At 32.6% G+C, this 13,775-nt stretch overlaps 1 protein-coding gene across 2 annotated transcripts in view; it reads right to left on the reverse strand.

The window, feature by feature from the left end:
- LOC127857659 (uncharacterized) overlaps positions 1–11,188 on the reverse strand; it is a 119,007-nt gene extending 107,819 nt beyond the window's left edge. Inside the window, exon 1 of one of the 2 annotated variants that reach the window (XM_052394246.1) lies at positions 11,098–11,188. The gene's annotated coding sequence lies outside the window, so the exon portion shown is untranslated. Of the gene's footprint in view, positions 1–10,870; positions 11,010–11,097 lie in introns of those variants that run through there. The other variant, XM_052394245.1, reaches the window with a different exon arrangement.
- Between the last annotated feature and the right edge of the window lie 2,587 nt (positions 11,189–13,775).

Consider the following 13,775-nt stretch of genomic DNA (forward strand, 5'->3'; position numbering starts at 1 on the left):
CAATTGCTTTCGTTTACAAACGATGTACTTCATATTATTCATCTTTGTTAGCATGTTAAGGTAAATGTTTGCGAAATAAGATATGTTTCAAAAGTTTATGTAACATTTTTAGTTCTCGACTGCAGCATGGTTTTATAATGTTCGTTTGAAACAATTATGTCGTTGCACCTTGCATTTGAAAATGAAATTTAAAATGTTTGCGATCAAGCTTATTTTTTTCGGTCAAGGACACGTAATAAATACAACAAAAAACTGTTGTATTTTTCCCTTCTGATGATTGTTTACTTCTTTTAAACAAACCTTATGGCTAGAAACTGGTATTTTTCTGGTTTTCCGCGAAGTGATAACGACGCTTGTGTGCTCATATTTTCTTTCTTCTATTTGTTTGTCATTATTTACTACGATAAATACATATATAGTCCATGCACGTATGAATAGATACAAAATAATTATTGTTTTATCGGTATTTGTGTAAATCAGATTAAAATGTGAAATTAATGTTTTAGTGAAAAGGGGAGTAGATAATGGTTTCACGACTAGGAATGTCGGAGAATCATTAATGGTTCGAAAACGTGTTTCATAAACTTTGAAATGTCGTATTACAGTTCCAATATCTTAGTGATATTATGGCATCTATCAGTTGATAGGTGTCTATCGCAACCGTTATTTATTTTGGGTGTTTTCACTTCATATACACTTATATTTGTTAATGCAGCATCAAAATATCAAAACAATATCCCGGAAAGAGAAAAATAATGCATTTGAATATCAACCGTACTTTCGTTTTGACAACTGACGACAGAAATAATTCGATTTACGATGTCAATCTAAATTTGGTTTTAGTGCAGATTCGTCCATACGACACAAAGACACTATTTTGTTTTACAGATCATTTCGGCTTAGAGGACTCACCAGTAATGTAAAATATCGAAAATAATATTTATTTTTATAAACAACTGGAAGCAAGATGAGTTGCAGATAATTGGTCAGTAACCATATTTTAACTAACTATTTTGACCTGTTAATTCTTTTAAGCTCATTTCAACAGTGAAAAATGCCTATAATATCACTTTTAAATCACCAGACTATTTTTTCTCTTACATCATGTTTTTGCAAGTTCAACCGTCACTTTATTGTACGGCCTAAAAATTAGTAGTTAAAAGTTTAAAAATATATAAATTGTAGATTATTACTAGACATTCAAGTCGTGAACTCCAAACGGGAATATTCATTGTATATTTCTCATCGGTTGTATAGTTCTGTACGATATACCTTTCTATAAGATCGTATCAGTAGGCCATTCCTTCTAAGCATACTAGTTGTACATTCGAACTAGGCAACAACTCGTACATTCCCTCTAGGCATGCCAGTTGTACATTCCTACTTGGCCCGACAGTCGCAGGCATTGCAATGAACAGTCCACTTTAACTTACAAAATGTAACTGTTATTTTATTGTAAATCCACTTTAATTTCATAATTTACCAACATTATGGTAATTAAATGTGTGTCTTTTCAAGCTATAAAAACATACATATATAACTGAAAAGATTTTATTTAAAATTTACAGAACACGAGCTACAGGGTTAATAATATCTATTTAAACACAGTTAATTATTTTTCTATATGTTTCTAATGTTACTTAATTGATATACTCGAGTCAGACTTGAAATCGTTGCTTTATTCTCATGAATTTTACGATAATTAATTATCAAATACATTTCATTTAGTGTTTTAGTGGGAAAATGCTTTTAATTAGTTTCTTCATCGTTGATGCTCAATTATATATTTTATTAAATTATTGTTTGTAGTGTTGTGCTGTTTGACATGCTGATCTCAACGATGACAATAAGTTTATTCACTAAATCATCAAAAAAAATACACGTACATGTATTAAACTACAACCCCACGAGTTGTAGGTGTCGCTTGACGCCCGAGAACTATTAGCGATTATGCCATACACCTTGCACGCTAACAACTTTTAGAATCATGCTCTAAAGAACAATAGAGTATAAACATTAACAAATGGCAATAACGCAAATAGTATAAGTTGCAGAGTAATGAGTCTTGTGCATAGCAATTTCCCTCATCAAAATATACACCCACGAATTTATGCCGATAGCTTCATTAGTCTCAGAGTTCAAACAAAATTAAGTATTTAAATTAACAAAGGGGCAATAACTCCAAAATATAAGCAACGGATCTTGTGCACATTTGCCCAAGGGAGGTTGATAACTTTAATAATCTTAGAACGTGTATTCCGGGAAATAGAAAGGGTATGCCGACATCGATATAACGACGCAGTAAACAAAATGTAACAGCTAGCGACACTAAATAAAGTCCAAAAAACATAAAGTTAAATGAAAAACGTTCTCATTTCAAAAGACCCGCAGCGACAATGATTGGGTAGTCATTTACCTTCATTATCCATTCCTCCTACCATTCACCGCAAAGCATGAAATAGACAATGTATCATATTTATAGAAACTGTTCTATATATGTAAATAGATATAGTAGTATCAAAAAGTTTAATGAATCAAATAACAATTTACTGCACTATATAGATGAAATTATATTATATATATATATATATATATATATATATATATATATATATACTATCGAATAAAAAATAAAATGAATCGAGTAACTACTAAATACACTAGATCTTGACATGAAATGGTATATGCACGTACTATAGTACCACACAATTCAATGAATCGGACAACAATTTAAATCACAAGATATATACATGAAAATGGTGTAAATATGTACCATAGTATCAAAAAGTTAAAAGAATTTTGTAACATTTACATACAGTTGATACAAACATGATGCTAGAATATCCAAAAGAGAGTTGGATAACTGCCGAATGCACTAAATACGTACACAAAATGGTTAATACATGTACAAGAGTTTTACACATTTAATTAATGGCATAGACTTCGAATGCACTATATACAAATATGATAATATTAACACGTGTCTTAGAGTTATAGAAAGGTTATTCGGATTGCATAACGTTCTCATGCACTATATACATATATGGTATGGTATGGTTTATACAAGTTATATATTCGATTATCCAAATCTTTACCGATTTGGCGGATATCTTTGTAATGTAGATGATACACCTATGATATATTCCCAAAGATAGTATACTCGACGAGTAGCTATCCAAACGTTCATTATTTTGGATAATTTTTTAACGCGAACACTTTTTAAAGTTCCAACTGAACCTAATACGAAGTGAATGGCATTTGTTAGGTCGCAGATTACTTTTTCAAATGTTTTCATTCTTCGGAATTGTCTATGGCGGTAAATATACCAAAAGAATTATCGCGTGCTATTCTTCAGCTTGTTATTTGTACTCGTACACATGTACTAGATTTGAGTTCGAATATCCAACCACTATCCTGTTTCTATGTTCATCTATTGTTATTGCTGAACAGTTTCCGCACATTGTAATCAGAGCTCTCTCTTTGAAAACTCCGTTTATCAGGAAAAATTGATACACACCATGCCCATTTGCAATGTAAATATTCCCTTGCGAATCCCATTTAATATCTCTGATGTCCTTAATTTCCGGTTGGGCGTCATGAGTTTTTCTGTATTTCCAAACAAACGGACATACTGCATGCACTGTGTCTTTCTGACATTCACCATCCTCTATTTTTACCTGGAAAAGAGTATCTTGGCAGGCTACCACAATTTTCTTGGTTGTTTTGCACGCCCGGATTCTGTTTATATTCCCGGAAATATTTGATCCGTCGCGTGCCCGCCTTTTTTCGTCAAAAGCATAGCACACATGACCTGTAGAGATGTCAAGCAACTGGATTCCGTTCGTATGAACAACTAGCAAATGATGACCTAGCATAGTGACGCTTTCAAGACTACCGTTGCAATCAATAACATATTTCTCGCGAAATACATCATTATATTCTAAGAACGTTATTTTTTTGCCCACAAACCCACAACAAATGGCAACCGTAAACACACCGTCCTTTTTTTCTTCCACGACACACATGTCCTTTGCAATGGAGCTTAAGTTTAAGTATGACAACAAACTGAGTTTCATTAAATATATCTTTATCATCTTCTTATGTAGTAGAAGTATTCTACCGTCCGTTAATACATCTAAAGCAATAACAGGATGCACCCCGTCATTTTGTTTACATTCACAAAGCAATAACTTTATACTGTCATACACTATTTTCATTTCACATAAATACTTTCGTGATGTATTTGTATTTGAAGCAATCTGTTGTTCTACTTGTGTTGCTACAGTTCGTGTTTTTGGAGCTGGGAATATCAATGAGCCTTCATCTAATGCTTCATCGCTGCACAATTCGGAGCCTTGTTCGTACGCACTTGCTAACAACACATCGCATTGGTTAATCGTGTTTACAATATCGTCAGTGCTTACAGTTTGTACACATTTTATTTTCACAGTTAAGTTTTTCTTAATTAATTCGTCTTCTTCCAATTCTTTCATCAACTTTGATGCCAATAAATGAAGGACAGCGTTTTGTTTCATCGAACCAAACTTTGACGCTAAATCAAACAGGTTCTCATAACTCAAAGCTTTCTTTTCGATACTTGACAGTGTTTGCTCAGAACGTCTAAAAGGCTCCGTCACATGCAGTATTGAACTTTCGAGTTCTTTGTTTAACTTCTTCTCTAGATTTTCAACGTTCTTCCTCAAGGTCTCAACTAAAGTATTTATATGCTGTTGTACTTCTTTGCCATTGGTATTTGCAGCTTCTGATAAATTCATCGTTTCGGTTACTTGTACTTGGCACTTTCTCTTGAGCGCAATGATTCGTTCACGTAAATTTTCAGACGCATATTCATCTTCAAGCAAGATTATAAGGTCTACCCGATTTTCGCACAATCTGTGGTCGCTTTTCAGACAGTGCAGGCATATCAAAACATTATGACTTTTACAATACTGGTCAAGTTCCACGTCTTGGTGTATGGGACAATTCGACAATTTCTTCATTTCTTCAAATAATGTTACGTCTTGTGGCAGTTCAGTCTCTCCGAGTAGTTTATGCTCACGTGATACCTTGTGTCTTCGATGTTCTCGCGCACAAGCCGTGCACAGATATTCACGACAGTCCACACAAAAATGTTTTGGATCAACTGTTACTTCCTCGAACAAGCAAGGACCACATTTCAGCGCGTGCGCCATGATTTTCTTCCCCTGAAGATATATTTAATGGTATTTACTATTTATTAAGAGTATATATAATATGTTTATCTATACTGTTTTCTACAGTGACAGTACCCGTGATAAGGGTGGGGGAAAATGCGATCCCAAGCTTTTACTTCATGTAAGCAATCCGCAAACAAAATTGCACCGCAATACAATCATTCGAACAAGTCTTTGAACATAAACAGGTGTTTTCTTTGTTGCTGTTTAGCTCACCTGAGTATCAAGTGCTCAAGGTGTGCCATTGTGGTCAGTCTATATCCGGAGTCCATATTTATCTGTCTTGCGTCGTTTACCTAACGTCGTCAATTTTAAGCTTATTTCCACTCTAAATGCCGCGTGTTTTACTTACTGTTGATAAAACTTCGGTAGTATGTTAATTGTGACAATATCTCTGCCAAATTCAAATCTGGGTCACGTTTGTCAAAAAACTAGGTTACCAGGTTACACCTTTTAAATACTTTGTTAACACTGGTGAAGCCTTATGAATGACTAAAACCTGATGAAACGTGGTTCGATTGTTTATCTTGATAACAATATAAAGAAGTGAAACTCCAGCTGCTGGAGCAGTATTGAATTTTCATTAAAAACAATTAGTTGGTCCTTTATTTAAGGCAAGTGACCGATTGCCCAAACAGTACAAAACAGCACAATACAGCACAATACAAACCAACATAAACACAAAATATGAATAAAGCTGGGGTCACCGCCTTGGAACGGTCAATGCAAAGCATTGGGGGTTTAAACCTGGTTATAGAGCGCTCAACCTCACACTTGGCCCAGCAATATTCATAATACATTTAAGTGTTAATAAAATTTAACGTCATAGCATTGTAACTCAAATTAAACAATAATAAAAGGGAATTAAAACGCATTCAATTTAATTACTATTTAATTACTCAATTGCATTGAAGATACAAGAGTAACAGAATTACAACTTTTTGACGAACGATCAAATAAAACTATTAACAATTGTCAACTACATTCCTTCTTTATAGAAAAGATTTGAGAATATAGAATCATATAGTTAATATCTCAGATAATCATCGCGCAAATACAGGAAGAAGCAGCAATAATGGGTTTAAAAATTCCATATTACATAGCTTGGTTGTTTATGTGACTGCTAAACAAATTAAAAATAATTAAATCAAACAAGAAACGCCCATCAGAGAGAAAATATAAATAAAATGGAACGTTATAAACCCAATGACCTATGCATGTAGATTACAACTGGGAAAGTCTGTCGTATGACGTCACAAAAATCCATAATGACGTGAACAAATTCCAAGGGCAGTCCTAAATAAAAATATTAATGGGGCTGTGCTACTAATAAAACAAGTTTAGGTGATTTAATATTAAGAAGCAAATGAATAAAAATGGTAATTCCATTAAAGCGACATTATTGGAATCAAACAGTATATAGGTGTTTTGACAACTGAAGACAGAAATGATTTGATGTACGATTTGAGTCCAAATGTAGTTTACATGCAGATTTGTTCATACGACACAATGACACAATTTTATTCAACAGTGAAAAATGCCGATAATGTAGTATTCATGCAGATTTGTTCATACGACACAATGACACAATTTTAATCAACAGTGAAAAATGCCTATAATATCACTAATGATTCCAAATTTTAAGGGAAGAAAGATATAGTGAATCGAAAACCATCAAACACGTGTTTTTAAGTACATAAGCATCGTATCCTTTTGATAAAAACAAGTTAATTAAATTGAAAAGTTTAATATGAACATTTGGTTTAACATATTTTAATTTGCGGACACGCTTCAAAACATCTCCGTAAAATGATGGATGGGAGATTCCATTATTTAAATGCCATTTTAAAGAAACATTATATTTTGAAATTTAATCACCATACTAAGAGTAAAATCTAGCAAATTTATTTCTTAGGTTATGATACAAAAAGCCTTGTTTTAGCAATTTTTTAGTTAATATTAGATTACGATCATTAAAATCTTTAATACACGAACATGCTCTGGCATAACGTACCAACTGCAAAATGTAAATACCATAGGAAGGTCCTTTAGGGATGTTGCCATCTAGAAACGGAAAATTTACAATTTCAAAGTTAAAATCGTCCCGTTTGTCGTATAAACTAGTTTTGATCAAATTATTATTAATAGTTAAATGTAAGTCTAAATACGCAGCGTCTGTATTGGATATACACGATCTATTTAAGACTAGTTCTTTTGGGTAGATTTTGTGAATATATTGTTCAAATAATGGATTATCTAAATTAAGTATGTCATCAATGTACCTACTAGTAAGGTTAAAACAATTAATCAAATCTACTTGCTTAGTTTTAGATAATTCTAACATAAATTCGCTTTCATAACATAATAAAAAAAGGTCAGCTATAAGTGGCGCACAATTAGTACCCATAGGAACGCCAATAATTTGTTTAAATATTTTACCATTAAATTCAACAAACAAGTTATCCAAAAGAAAAGTAAGTGCTGCACAAAAGTCAAGACCAGTCCAAATGATGTAATTATCTAATATCTGATTAGTAAAAAAAGCTGTTTTAGTGTTTAAAGCTAGATACAAACATTTCTCTCTAGCAAAAGTTTTTTCAATCAAAGAAACAAGTTTGGATTTTATTAAAGCGTGAGGAAGCGTTGTATATAGTGTCGAAAAATCATGAGTACTTACCTGTGACACCTTATATTTTTTATTTTCAATTTTATCAATAACTTCTAAGGTGTTTTTTATTGACCAAAATAGGTTAATATTACTATTTTCATAAACTTTATTACAAAATTTAGCTATATGATATCTAATAGCACTCAATGCAGATGTAAGATACACAGATAATTGTTTGGTGGTACAAGACACTGAATTAGCGATAAAACGACTTTTATATGGCGTCTTATGTAATTTAGGTATCCAGTAAAGTGATGGCAATTTCTTGTCAGTAATATTGACTATTACATTTAACTTTATGCATTGGGCAATATGGTCGGTAATAATTTCATTAGGTTGCTTATTGTACTCACAATATGATGTAGTTTGTGAAAGTTCTTGTGAAATAGTTTGAACATAAAACACTCGTCATATTATGATAACATTATTAGCAGCCTTATCAGCAGGAACTAAGACGAATTTAGATTTTAAGTCTTCAAGCAATTTACAGAGATTTTGTTTATTAAATTTAGGTGAATGTGGTAGGGCCAAAGGATGTGTATCATAAAAACATATTTTATTCATGGCCATACTAAATATTTTTGTTTTCCAATCATTGAGTGCAGTAATTTCAGCATTTTCCTTCCTGCACCATTTAGTGCAATAATCATGTAAGGATGTTACGATATTCTTAATGCAGTCATCAAAATCAACAGGAATAGGCAGTCTGTACTTAGGGCCTCTGCGTAGCAAATTTCTAAGGTTTTTATTTTGAATGAAATAAAGGTCCCCAAAAATAACATGTCCAACTGGACCATATATATAAAGTCCAAATCTTTCTATAGAAAGTCCAAATCTGGGCCACGTGTGTCCCAAAACTAGGTCATTGGGTATAATCTTTAAAAAAAAATGTTGTTACCACTCTATAATCCACTTTAAATACTCATTCATACTAAACCCTAGTCACTGTTCTAGTGTTTCTTTTGGCAATATAAAGGCAATGTGGTTCTGTGTAGGAAAATTATATCACCGAGCCAAGTATACTTCGATTGGTAAGCGCTAAAGCTCCAACATGGCCCTCTTGGTTTTTTGTGAAGGTGATCTTGAAATTCATACTTCTGGCCCAAAAGCAATTTAGCGTTAGGTCGCCCTGCATGTTCTTGATTGTGTTCGAAGCTAGTATCGTAATAATTGTTATTAATTGCGAATATATGTAAACAATTTCTAAACTCGGCAATTTACATAATTGCAATATTTGTGAGCGGAATTTTGAATTATTTGCAAACATATTCTAAAAGTACTCAGGAATAACTAGATTTTAAAAGTATGTACTTCAAAACTGCATGAACTGCTTATTTTTGTGTCCTAGAGTTCAGGTCAAGATCATATTATGCTAACTGTGACCAGCCACAAGAACTGCCTTAAACAAGACACACGGCGTTGAACTACACTACGTCTAGCGCGATTTCTGCCATCCACCTCACTCCCACTGTGGACAATTTTTCGTGAGCGTGGAAAATCACCGCGATCGGAAGGTGTTTCCATCATGATAGATCGCGTCGACAGTGGCTGAACACCGCGGGCGTTATCGGGAAATCGATCTCACGGTGGATCACCATGATCGCGGTGGACCACCGCGGCCTCGTTGGTTCGCGGTGAAATACAGGTAAATGTGAATGAACATGTATATTTCGATTTTGCAGACCGTATAATTTTTGCAAAGTTCTAGAATGTTTTGTTACATTTGTATGTACATTTGTATACATTGTAACTTGATTGTTAACAATCGTCATTATTTTCTATTGTTTACCCTCGTTCCAGAATCATTTGACATGTCGTACATCGAGCGTGATGTGCTTTATGTTTTGTTTCTACAGTTTCTGCATGAATATTTACTTCTTGTTTATTTAAAGAATTGTTTGTTTTTGTTAAAATTTCGAAAATGCTTTCTCGTTTGTACACGTATAGCTTGCGGTATCCGGACAATATAGATCGGACAAAGTATACTGGAGAAGTTGATAAAACATACAATAATAATTAATTCGCATTACATTGGAACCGCGATTCAACTATAAATGTATGTGCACTGGAAGTTTTTGAATATACTTGTCTCAACTAATCTAGGTCACATGTAATCTTCGAAAGCTACGCATATACAAATCACACATTTATCGACGTCTTCTCACTTTCTCACGGTCACCGGGTGAATAAAACCATCGACATCGATTTCGCATGTTGCGATGTGAGTTCAAGGTTGATGGAAAAGTAAACCAAGTTGGTACCTTTTTTCGGTTTCGCTGTCTAATGTACATAGATTCGTTGTTTTGATTATATGCAACGGAGGCATTGACTGACAATCGAATTGAGCAAATTTGCAAGGTTTAGGCAATGCAAACTAACAGCGACAGTTTCAAGTATAGCAATACATGTTGATATTAAAACCCATTCGCTTTTACAAATAACTACATGTAGTTTAAATAAAGTCAAAGACTAGTTATCGATATAATATTTTAGTTAAATTGTGCTCGTGTGGTACGATTTATTATGACTTAGTTATAATTGCACCTTATAATTGAGATAAAAACTTCTGCAGTACATTTTATTTGATTTATTATGCCGGTGATACCTTTCTTTAAGTAAAATGTGGTGACAGAAGAATTGTAATACTTTGAAATGAATTTATCTAAGTTAACTCATCTAACATGAGTTAACTAGATCTACTTTTTATTCGTATGATCTACATACACGTATCTTATGTAAAATATTTGTCATTTACTCTGGTAGATCTAATTATTTTCTGACATTTTTCATTTGTAAAATTTGCCTGACCATTCATGAATCAGTACGCTCGCTTTTCAGGTAAGAGTTAATATCAAATACAATATAGTAAATGTCATTAAGCATACTGTTGAGAAGTTTGGTTATAGCTGCTATATTTAGGGCAAAATAACATCAGTTTTAATTTCAACGCCGAGTATCTCTTCATATATGTGAATAAGAGTGAACTTACCTGTCTTCACTTTTCAACATTGCATCGTAACAGCTGTAATTATGCTGAGGGACTTGTAAACACGTATTATAAAGCCGACCTGTTCTCATATCCAGTTACATGTTTATTTTCAGAAAATGCATACTTTGGTATTCCAACTAACTAATACATAGTAGCTTAAACTGAAATAACACAATAGTTCAAGTTATAACCAAACGTTATGGTTACACAAACACATTTAAACAAACCTTAAGTGTCCTAGTAAGACGTTGATTTACATTTTCCTTTTGTCAATCGATACATAATATGACTCTGTCTTCCTGCTATTTACTACCAAAGTAGCGTCCCTTTTAATATGGGTCATTGCGTTGTTAAATCAAAGCGCTGACTTCTTCCAAGTTGTTTCGTAATGTGTAAGCTGAAAACAGCCCACTCTTTAATATTATATCTATACAATTTTCACAAAACAAAAAATATATTCAATTTGAAAGATTTATTGAATCTTTTAAGCAAATACATGCCAGTATTTATAAAGGCAATAACACAATATTCACATAGTATTAACTCATTCGTAAGTACACGTAGAATTTATTTTTTTTGATCAATGTTAAATATCATAGCAACTGACAATGTTACATATTCTTATCAAAACAAAAAGTGTTTTTCTTTCAAGAATGCATCGAATATATTTTAAGAAATACATAAAAATCGATGGTTTTAATTAGAAAAGCATACTAAAAAAGGTCACATCTACGATAGTATACTAACACAAAAAGCAACATCGACCCGTAATTTGAACTCATTAAGACCCATATACGATGTACACACTTAATATATAACCAATTGACCCTTGCGGTGTCAGAGAATTATTATTTAAGTTATTTACTGTATGCTTATGCATAAATCATGTGAGCGTTGTCCGTTTAGACTACATAGGCATGATTTCAACAAACTGTGTACACGACATCTATCTGGTGTACCATATAAAATATTAAAGCTCTGTGGCTTTTTTTTCAGATAATATTTTCCAAATTATCTACTGTTTAAGTCCATAGGTATCATGAAACGACTAGGGCGTGGCCAATTTTGAGATTTATGGGCGCTACATTGGTTCTGAAGTTAACCTGCAGTATGCCGATTGTCCACCCTATCAAAAATGGAACCTTGAGGCATCCCTACAGGAATATAACAACAAACTACCAGGGCTTAAATGCACACCATGTACTATAGGCATTAAACCATGATTTATTCCTTCCTAATATGTGTAGTTACCATCTAAACATATTGTTTGTTCTTCTATGAGTTTTATAATTATGAAGTTCCCATAATTTTCACATATTTAAACCTATGTTTACAGAATTGAACTTTTCTATCTGAAAACTAGATCATTCGGAACGTCATTTCTTAGGTGAATAATATGAACTCTTTCTAACCCAATTGCTTTAGTTTACAAACGATGTACTTCATATTAGTCGTCTTTTTAAGCATGTTAAGGTAAATGTTTGCGAAGTAAGATACGTTTCAAAAGTTTATGTAACATTTTTAGTTCTCGACTGGAGCATGGTTTTGTAATGTTCGTTTGAAACAATAATGTCGTTGCACCTTTTTTGAAAATTTGAAAATAAAAGTTTAAATGTTTGCGATGAAGCCTATTTTTCTTTCAAGGACACTTAATAAAAAAGCTGTTGTTTTTTTCCCTTTTGATTTTTTTTAACTTCTTTTAAACAAACCTTATGGCTAGAAACTGGTATTTTTCTAGTTTTCCGAGAGATGATAACAACGCTTGTGTGCTCATATTTTCTTTCTTCTATTTGCTACTCTTTATTTACTACGATAAATACTGTATAGTTCATGCATGTATGAATATATACAACATTATTCTTGTTTTATCGATATTTATGTAATCATGATGCAATATTCATGATTCGACACGTTAATTCAAACCTAAACAAGCAAAATTGCGGATACGGGCGAATTTAGCGGAGAGAAGGTAAGTACAAACGCAAATAAATTTGTTACAGTCAGAAACTGAGTTGCAACGCTACGTTTTTGCTAAATATATGTACTTGTATTTATCTTTCATATGCTTATAATGTTTAGCGAAAGCTAAATATAGATATAATTTGCATAACTTCCAACGCTGCAATGATTTTCGCCTATTGCATGCATTTATGATCATTTATATATTATTTTATCGATTCAAACCCGATTTTGACTAGGTTTTCGATATCAACCTTGATAACAAATATATTGCAATGAATTTATGTAAAGTTTATTTCTCGCTATACGATTTATATGCAAAACAACGATATTCAGCGAACTGTCACTTTAATGAATGGGATAGAATTTGAATGCACTAGATACACATTTTAAGAATAGGTATATAATTTGAATGCACTAGACACACGTTAAATGAATGGGATAGAATTTGAATGCACTAGATACACATTTAATGAATGGGATAGACTTTGAATGCACTAGATACACATTTTAAGAATGGGATAGAATTAGAATTCACTAGATACACATTTAATGAATAGGATAGAATTTGAATGCACTAGATACACATTTCATGAATGGGATAGAATTTGAATGTACCAGATACAAATATGATAATATTAATAGTTGTCTTAAGAGTATAAAAAATTATTCGGATTGGATAACTTTCTAATGCACTATATACATGTAAGGTATAGTGTACACGTTATGTATTCGATTGTACACAATTTTAAAGATTTGTCGGATACCTTTGTGATGAAGCAGATACACAAATTATATATTAACAAAGATAGTACACTCGAAAAGAAGCTATCAGAACGTTCATCATTTTGGATAATTTTTTAACGCGAACACTTTTTAAAGTTCCAATTGGTAATTCTTCGCCTAGTAATTTGTACTCGTACACATGTATTAGATTTAAATTCGA

Source organism: Dreissena polymorpha, chromosome 14 (genome assembly GCF_020536995.1).
Source record: "Dreissena polymorpha isolate Duluth1 chromosome 14, UMN_Dpol_1.0, whole genome shotgun sequence".
NCBI classification, from domain to species: domain Eukaryota; kingdom Metazoa; phylum Mollusca; class Bivalvia; order Myida; family Dreissenidae; genus Dreissena; species Dreissena polymorpha.